The following is an 8,681-nucleotide window of genomic DNA, read 5'->3' as shown; positions in this document are numbered from 1 at the left end:
TCAGGTGGAATAAGAGTTGGAGGCCTACTAGTGTTCCACAGGAAGACTGTCTCAGAAAAAAAGAGATTCAATTCTTCAATCACATTAACACATCTCAGGTGGTCAATATCTACGTGTGGCTAGTCGTTACTATATCACTAGATGTGCAGAGAGAGGACATTTCCGGTATCATATAACACTCAATGGACCAGAGCTGTTATTCAGTATTCTTATTGCAAAGAAAGTAAAGGCAAAGAGGATATCATGTCCTGAATTTTCTACAACTATATTCATTAGGCAGCTATCCAGGAGTTTTCCTCCCTGGAGCTTTCTATCCATCTAGTAGTCCAAGTCCAGTGTGATTGTGGCATGGTGCCTAGAGCAAGGATTTCTGGGCCTCATCCAGTACAGGTTCCAAAGCATACAGCTTTAGTAGGGCAGACATCACTCCTTTGAACAACACAATACTGTCTTCTCACCAATGTTTGGCACAGTGGAAACTAGATATTAATTTCTTAAAAGCAGGGGATGGAGGGGAGTCAAGTCCAATTTTGCTACAGAGTCACAGCCCAATCACTGTTCACCTGCAGAACGGTTGTCTGTGCACTGCCACACTAACCATCATACAGGAGGGTGAGGGCCTCTGTACACAAGCAATATGCCTAAACATTCTACATGGTGAGGCACATGTTGATAGTGCTATGTCTCTGTGCCATTTTCCTTTTGAATCTTTGATGGTTGAGTTGGTTTTTCACAGGAGGTACTGGAGGTACCCCTATACTTCTACTAATCCTCATAAACCTGGTAGGCTGATGGGCATAGTTCCTGGTAGAGATGGGCCATCGATGTTGTGAGGTGAACAGTTTGTCTTGGTACCTATCCACTAAGTGCCCACTGCTCTCAGCGTGGATCTCACTTCTGCGGGGTCCATCCTGGTATCATACTTGCTCCACAAGTTTTATGGATTTGATATGGTTTTGCTCTGATATTTCCCACTATCAAAATTGATCAATGCCTATAAAAGTGAGTAAAGGTGTTATCCCTATGTGGTCCAAGTAAACAAAAATATTCTTGAAATATGCAAGATCTTAAATCAATACTTCCCCATGAGGAAATCCATGTGCTTATCTGAAAGTCACTAATCCCCATTAACCTCCTGTTTCAATAGCCATCCCTATCCTCCATCATATGCTCATACTCACAAAGCAAAGATCATAGAGGTGGAAGAAATAAAAACAGCTCTCTGTAAGGATAATTTAAGTTTGTTGAACCTTGCTTTCACTCACTCTTTAACAAGACTGACTCAAGCACCTACAGGTCCTGACACCAACAATGGAAGGAATATTGGATCTGTGCTTGGCCAGTGCTCTGGGTCTGCCTTGTACCTTTTCTCCTTGTGCTCACGGGCCACACTTTTGGCCCACGACACCCTCTTGAAAGTGCTATGCTCTTTTGCCACCTGCCTTTCCTAGCTGTGCATGTCTACCTTGCTTCTCATTTCTTGGCTCTGGAAAATGTGCATTGCATTAGTTCCCAAATTAACATCCCCTCTGACTTGTCAAGATCTAAAAATCAAGGCTCAAAACAGAACTTTGAAAAGGTGGTACCCTAAACGGTAGCAAAATCCAGTAGGGGTACAAAGATGCATCTTACATGTGTCTCATATTATACCAATACATATATTTGTTGTGTAAGAGAGATGTTAAACTATTCAGCTTTTACGTCAGAGCACCATAGTTCACATTATGGCTGTACTATATCATAACTGCAGAACTAGCAGAAGTTATTTTACTTCTTCCTGACTCACTTCCTTACCTACAAATTGGACCCTCTATCATCCCTTTTATTTAAAATTTTTATTGTAAAGGTGATGTATAGAGGGATTGCAGTGTCACCTCACCCCCTCCTTGTCTCCCACTCCCCTCAACTCCTCTCACCTCCAAGTTGAATAGTTCATTTCTATCAGAGTCTAGTGAGTATCACTGCCATATTTTGATATGGTTTTAGAAGTTTAGAAATGGGATAAAGTATAAATAGCATTTAGCACTGTCTTCTCAATAGTTGGTGATTAATGATAACGAGAATCACTAGTATTATTATCTGATCTATGTTTATCATGATCATTATTTCCCCTTTAATAATTGTTGGGCTCCCTGATAACCAATTAGAGTTAGAAGTTAAATAGGGTATAAGCAAGAACACCACAACCAGTGCCACGGTAAGAATAAATTCTGCTTTCTTGGCTCCCACCTGCCAAGACACAGATGCTACCAGAGAAATGATTAGACTTAAGTGCCTGTTTATTTTGCTCCTTTTATCCCTCAATTCTCTTGACTTCTACTAAAAAGATAGATATTTATTTAATCAGCTAGTCAAAGGAGTTTTCCTTTGTTACTCTCACAGAAGTGATGAGAAGAAAGAAGTGATCATTAAAAAAACAGGTGAAATGGCTCATTTTCTCTTAATTTTCACTACATGCTTAAGGTGATATTTTTTATGAACACAGTAAAAAAATCAACAGAAGGATGATTCACTATTTTCTCAAATAGATTTTTGCAGTGACATTTTGCAACAAGATAGAAATTATTTCTCAAGGAAAAAAAATCTCATCTTCACACACAAACAAAAGAGAGAGAGAAAAAAAAACCCACAAAACGACATTTTTTCCTCCCTAGAGCATACCGTTCTTTCTATGAGACCTGCCTTTCACCTCTGCAGTCATCTCCAGGTGTTAATAGAAAATGCTTTGGTGTGTCTAACTCCTGCAAAGCATGAATCATCTCCAATCCCCACAGAAATGAAAATTAACATCCTGAGTTTATGGGGTTGGCATTCGCCTACAAAAACCAGGCCTCCCATTTGAATATAAATATTTTTAGATGAAAAGCAAGGCTTGAAGAAAAGAATCTCAAACTTCTCACATACTATTTATCTGTGCTTCTCCTCTTCCTCAACCTTTAAAAAACAGGCACAGATACAACAATTCAAGACCCTTTGTGTGGCATCAGGAAAGTACTAGCACCATAGCAATCAAACAGCAAAGTAATTTGCTCCAACAAATGCCTTTCAAATGGCTAGCTGGAGCAATTCACAGGTGTATCCTTTGTCCTTCCATTTTAATAGCTGGGGCAGAGGTATGTGGGCCATAAATAATTATTTGAGGGTGAGGGACAAAGGATACATGAAGAGAAGAGTCATTCCAAATGAAAGGTTTTTATACCACTTCAACATCCATGGTCACCAAATGAAAATGAATCTACTTTGGCCTTTTGTGGCCAGTGAGCGGACATCCCATTCTTCACCTGCTGCTAAGGGCACTGATATTTTTCCAACTTAGTAAGAGTGGAGGAGGTGAAAGCCTTGACAAAGACAAACACTTCTGTTTACTCAGATTATACAATTACCAAGCCTGGAATGCTGCTGCAGGGAGAGATTTCAGGGACAGCATGCCCAAAATTGTTCCCCAACAGCATTTAAAAATCACAACAATTTCCAATACTTTCTACTGCTTCCTTCAATGATAGTGTAACAAGCCAGTAGGTTTCTGTTCTTGTCCTGTAAAATAATTAGTGATATTTTCGGAGAGGCCAGTCCCTTTTTTGCTGAGAGCAATACCAATAGAGGCAGACAAGTGATTACTGGAAAAATCAACATGGGTGTGCTTTTTTGTGCAATCTGGTCGATTTTATAGTCTTACTATTATTCTAATCTTGTGAGGAACAGCTGATTTATCTGAAATTAGGATTGCAAATAAAGTGCAGGGTACTGAGTTAAATTCCAGAGAACCAAAATAAAACAGGGGTCTTTTAAACTATAAAAAATGCCCTATGCAATATTTAGAATGTACTTATACTAAAAATAGTTGCCATTGTGCTGCAATTCAAATTTTTTGTGTGATAGTCAACGTTCTGTTAATACAGTAAAATACAAGAGATACTCCAATTATAAAGAGGAAAGATTTCGGCACGCTGTTTTGGAAGTTCTAGTCTATGGGCAGATAGACCTATTGCATTTGGCCCTGTAGTAAGACAGTAGATCATGGCATGGCAAGGAGCACATAGTGAGAAAAAGGTTCAACTCATAGGGGTCAGGAAGCAGAGTAACAGGCTGGATTCCCATTATCCTCCTCAAGGATATTCCCAGATAGACATCCTACACTCTACCTCTTGCAGGTTCTACCACCTCCCAATAATGCCATGTGGACACACAGATTTTTGAGGACTTTTTAGATCCCAACCACAGCAAGCTGGACGCCATGCATTTTTATTTACCTATCAAATTTGGCAGCCCTATTTGAATACCACATAGGTGTCTGTTGTTCAAAAATAAGTAAGATAGATAAGATTGTTCTTCAAAAATATTTATGCCTATATCCTCTTCTATCTGCAGAGGTAAAATCTAAATTCCCACTCTATCAAAAATTGGCCTTAGGTTAGTTCTTGTTTGTCATTGTTTAATTTGTAACAAAGACAGGTGCAAAACATAAATCCTCCTTGTAACCCAGAATTCATTGTTCAGTATGAGTTTTGATACATGTAAGAAGTATAACTCCTACAAGAGTTTGAAGTATTAGGTATATTGATACCCATTCAGGTTGCCTTTAAGAATAATGCTAATCATTCAATAGCAGGAAGAAAGAAAGAAAGAAAGAAAGAAAGAAAGAAAGAAAGAAAGAAAGAAAGAAAGAAAGAAAGAAAGAAAGAAAGAAAGAAAGAAAGAAAGAAAGAAAGAAAGAAAGAAAGAAAGAAAAGAAAGAAAGAAAACATCAAGCCTAAAGATATATAGTATACTCCTAATTTGAACTGGGTTTGGTTATGTAAACTAGTTTGGCCAATGAAGTGTCAGCAGATATTGACACTGGCAGGTTTGATTTAGGATAGCGTAGTTGCTCCCAAATTCTTGCACTCAAAAATTCAGTATTCTTGTATCCAAGATTCACTATCCCACTATAATGTTAGAGCACAGTATGAACATGTGGGATGTGCTGAGCCTAGCCTGCTATGAGGAGATGAGCCCAGACTGACCCATGGCTTTGTACATAGCTGCCAAGCCAATTGCAGCTTACACTTACCAACTCAAAGCCAATTTGTACTGTTTCTTTAGGCACTGAATTCTAGAGATGTTTCCTACGCGGCACTATTTTTTCTATAGCTACCTAAGACATTACTAACTTAGTTTTAAACATTAAAGTCTGTTTCTTTAAACAATTTGCCCAAAAAGCCAAAGCTTTTCTTCCGTCTTCACCTACTGCAGAGGTGGTAATCCTTAAGAGGTTACTCATTAGAGCTGTTCTTGCAAAACACTGGTGGGCTGAAGTTCAGTTCAAGTAACTGAACTCTGCTATCTGCATCCTGTGCAACCATGCATAAAGAGAAGGACTTCCTGACTGTGTCGCCCCAAGCTGTGACATGAAGATCATTTTCATCCATCTGTTTACTGCTCTGTTAAAATGATGAAACAATGAGCCAATGTGTGGAGTGTGCTTTGGTAAACTAGAAAATTCTGAATAAGTACATGTACGAAACATCTAAAAGCACACCTTGCACATACTAAGTGCTATCTGAGTGTTTGTTAAATAAATACATACAGAGAAAAATGCATATGTATATGCATACATAGTCACAAATAAATATCCATGGCACCATCTCATTTATTCAGCATCACTTTTTAGCATATGCTTTGTGCTATAACACAGGAAATAATTATAGAGTAAGGAAGGCTTCAGAACCCAGATGGGAAGGCTGGGAAAAGCTTCCCAGAAGAAGAAACTGATGTGAGATATTATTATTACATGCCACATTAAGTTAGAGCAATTTCTCTCACTCACAGGCACAGCCGTGTACTGTGCAAATGCTGTCATGAAATTTCTCTCATAGGATCTGAGACATTCGTTTAGAGAATGACAACCCCTCACTTTCTCCACTATAGATAAATAGACTTCCAAACATACACATAAATGAATTGATGGAGAAGATGGAAGGAGAAAGGAAGAGACCCAAAAGTCCCCTTGGAAACTCCAAAAACCAACTTGATGGAAACTGTCACTTTCAGGAAAACAGGATCAACTTTTTTGTGTGATTTGTTTGGATTTTGATTTCATGGAGCCTACTTTTTCACACAAAAGATTTGAACTTTTCAATTTACATTGTTTTTGATAAAAATGTGAGTGCAGTGGTAGAGCACTTGCCTTGCATGCTCGAGGCCCTGGGTTCGATTCCTCAGCACTATATAAGCAAAAAGAAAAAAGCCAGTAGTGGCTCTGTGACTCAAGTGGTAGAGAGCTAGCCTTGAGCTGAAGAGCTGAGGGACAGCACCCAGGCCCAGAGTTCAGGCCTCACGACTGGACCCAAAAAAAAAAAAATGTGAATGCGTGCTTTTATCCCTCGAAGCAAAGAATCATTAATAAATTTTTCAACCAAAATTATTTATATAACTATTGCCGTTTTAAGCAGGATTCCATTTCATTGCTGATATCAGAATTGTGTTTCCAAGTGTGACTCAAGATGTGTGAAATTCAAACATATGGAAATTCAAGAACTAATAATATGACTAATGGCCTTAATAAAAGCAAAACACTAGACAAAAACTAAGAAAAATAGAAGGAAAAAAGCAAATAAAGGAAAGGAAACCACTCTCTCCATTCTCTTGAATTTAGTATTAAAATGCCTAGCTACAGCAATAAGACAAGATGAAAACATAAATAGGAGCCAAATAGGGAAATCTGAATTAACATTCTCCCTCTTTGCAGATGACATGATCTTGTATTTAAAGAATCCCACAGACTCCACTCCCAAATTACTCCAGCTGATTCGAAACTTTGGCAAAGTAGCAAGGTATAAAATTAATCCTCAAAAATACATGACTTTTCTGTATGCCAACAATGAGAAGAGCACAGCTGAAATTAGGAAAATTACTCCTTTTGTAATAGTGCACAAAAAATAAAATACCTAGGAGTTAACTAAAGAAGTGAAGGACCCAGACATATAGTAGTCATTGCAAATAATGGAAACAATGGGACCTATATTTCTTTGGGCCTGACTTACTTCACTTAATATTATTTTTTCCAAGTCTTTCCAAATGGGGCAATGTCATTCTTTCTGATGGAGGCATAGAATTCATATACATACATACATATATATATATATATATATATATATATATATATTATATATATAAAACTTTCTTGATCCATTCATCTACTGAGGGGTATCTGGGTTGGTTCCATGTCTTACCTATAGTAAATAATACTGCAATAAACATAGTTGTACTGGTAGCTTTAATAGGGTCTTGTTTGTGATCATTCGAGTAAATGCCCAGAAGTGGGATTGCTGGGTCACAGGGGAGCTCTATGTGGAGTCTTTTGAGAACCTCCATAATGCTTTCCAAAGTGCTTGAACAAGTTTACACTCCCTCTAACAATGCAGTAGGTTCCCTTCTGTCCACATCCCCTCCAGCATCTGTTGTTATCAGAGTTCTTGATTATAGTCATTCTCAATGGGATAGGTGGAATCTCAATGTTGTTTTGATTTGCATTTCTTTTATGGCTAGGGAGGTTGAGCATTTCTTCATGTGTCTATTGGTCATCCTTCTTTCCTCTTCAGAGAAGTTTCTCTTTAAGTCTTTTGCCCACGTATTTATCGAGCACTTGTTTTTTTGAGGATTTGTTGTTGGGGGTAGCTAGTATATGTCTGGGACAAGAAAAGGTCAAAAGCTATATACATATGACCAGGTAAGATGAATTGAAGCAAAATGAATCCCCAAGATAGGGACACAAGTGGTTTTTCCTTTCTTACTATTTTTTTCTAATGAATTTTTAAGGTACCATGTGATTTTTGTTGCTTTGTATGTCTTCCCCCCCACACACAATATAACCCCTGTTTTCACTGTATTTGATGTTGGTATAATTTGGGGAGGGGAAGGGAAAAAACAAAATGTTTAAATAGGGATAGAGGTTGACCCATTGCAACAATGAGATGTACAAGACACTATGTTGAAAAATGAACTTTACAATTTAGGTGGAGGGGGGAGGGGCAAGTATAGTTGTGGAGATGGGAGGGAAGGGATTGTAGGGGAAAAACAAAGGAGAAGGCAACAGTGCTTGATAAGAAATGTACTCATTACCTTGCTCATGTAACTGTAGTTTTTCTGTACAGTATTTTCACAATAAAAACTTATTTAAAAAAAAAAAGAAGTGAAGGACTTCTGCAATGAAAACTTTAAAAACTTGAAAAAGGTAATCACAGCAGGATGTAGAAAGTGGAAAAACCTCCTATGCTCCTGGATTGGAATGGCAATACTTCCCAAGGCTATCTACATCCAATGTGATGCCTATCAATATCCCAACCTCATTCTTCAATAAAATAGAAGAAGCAATCCAAAAATTCATATAGAACAATAAAAGACCCCAAATAGCAAAAAAATCCTTAACAGAAAGAACGGTGCTGGAGGAATATCAATACCAAATCTCAAACTCAAACCAAAGCCATAGTAATTAAAACAGCTTGGTACTGGCAAAAGAAGATACCTGAGGCCCAATGGAATAGAACTAAAAACCCAGAAATGAACCAACAGACCTACAGAAGAAAGATAGGCCTACAGAAGAAAGACAGACTCCTCAGGAAATGGTGCTGGCAAAATTGGTTATTCACCTGTAGAAAACTACAGCTAGATCCTTATATATCACCCTGTACCAGAATCAATTC

The 8,681-nt window shown here is 38.0% G+C and overlaps 1 pseudogene; it reads left to right on the top strand.

The window, feature by feature from the left end:
• Nucleotides 1-4,413: 4,413 nt before the first annotated feature.
• Nucleotides 4,414-4,528, top strand: LOC122110883 (annotated as a pseudogene).
• Nucleotides 4,529-8,681: the final 4,153 nt, after the last annotated feature.

The sequence above is a fragment of the Dipodomys spectabilis genome, unplaced genomic scaffold (genome assembly GCF_019054845.1).
Source record: "Dipodomys spectabilis isolate Male_0828 unplaced genomic scaffold, ASM1905484v1 ptg000081l, whole genome shotgun sequence".
Taxonomy (NCBI): domain Eukaryota; kingdom Metazoa; phylum Chordata; class Mammalia; order Rodentia; family Heteromyidae; genus Dipodomys; species Dipodomys spectabilis.
Note: the sequence above shows the minus strand (reverse complement) of the source record. Positions and strands in the feature narration are given on the sequence as shown.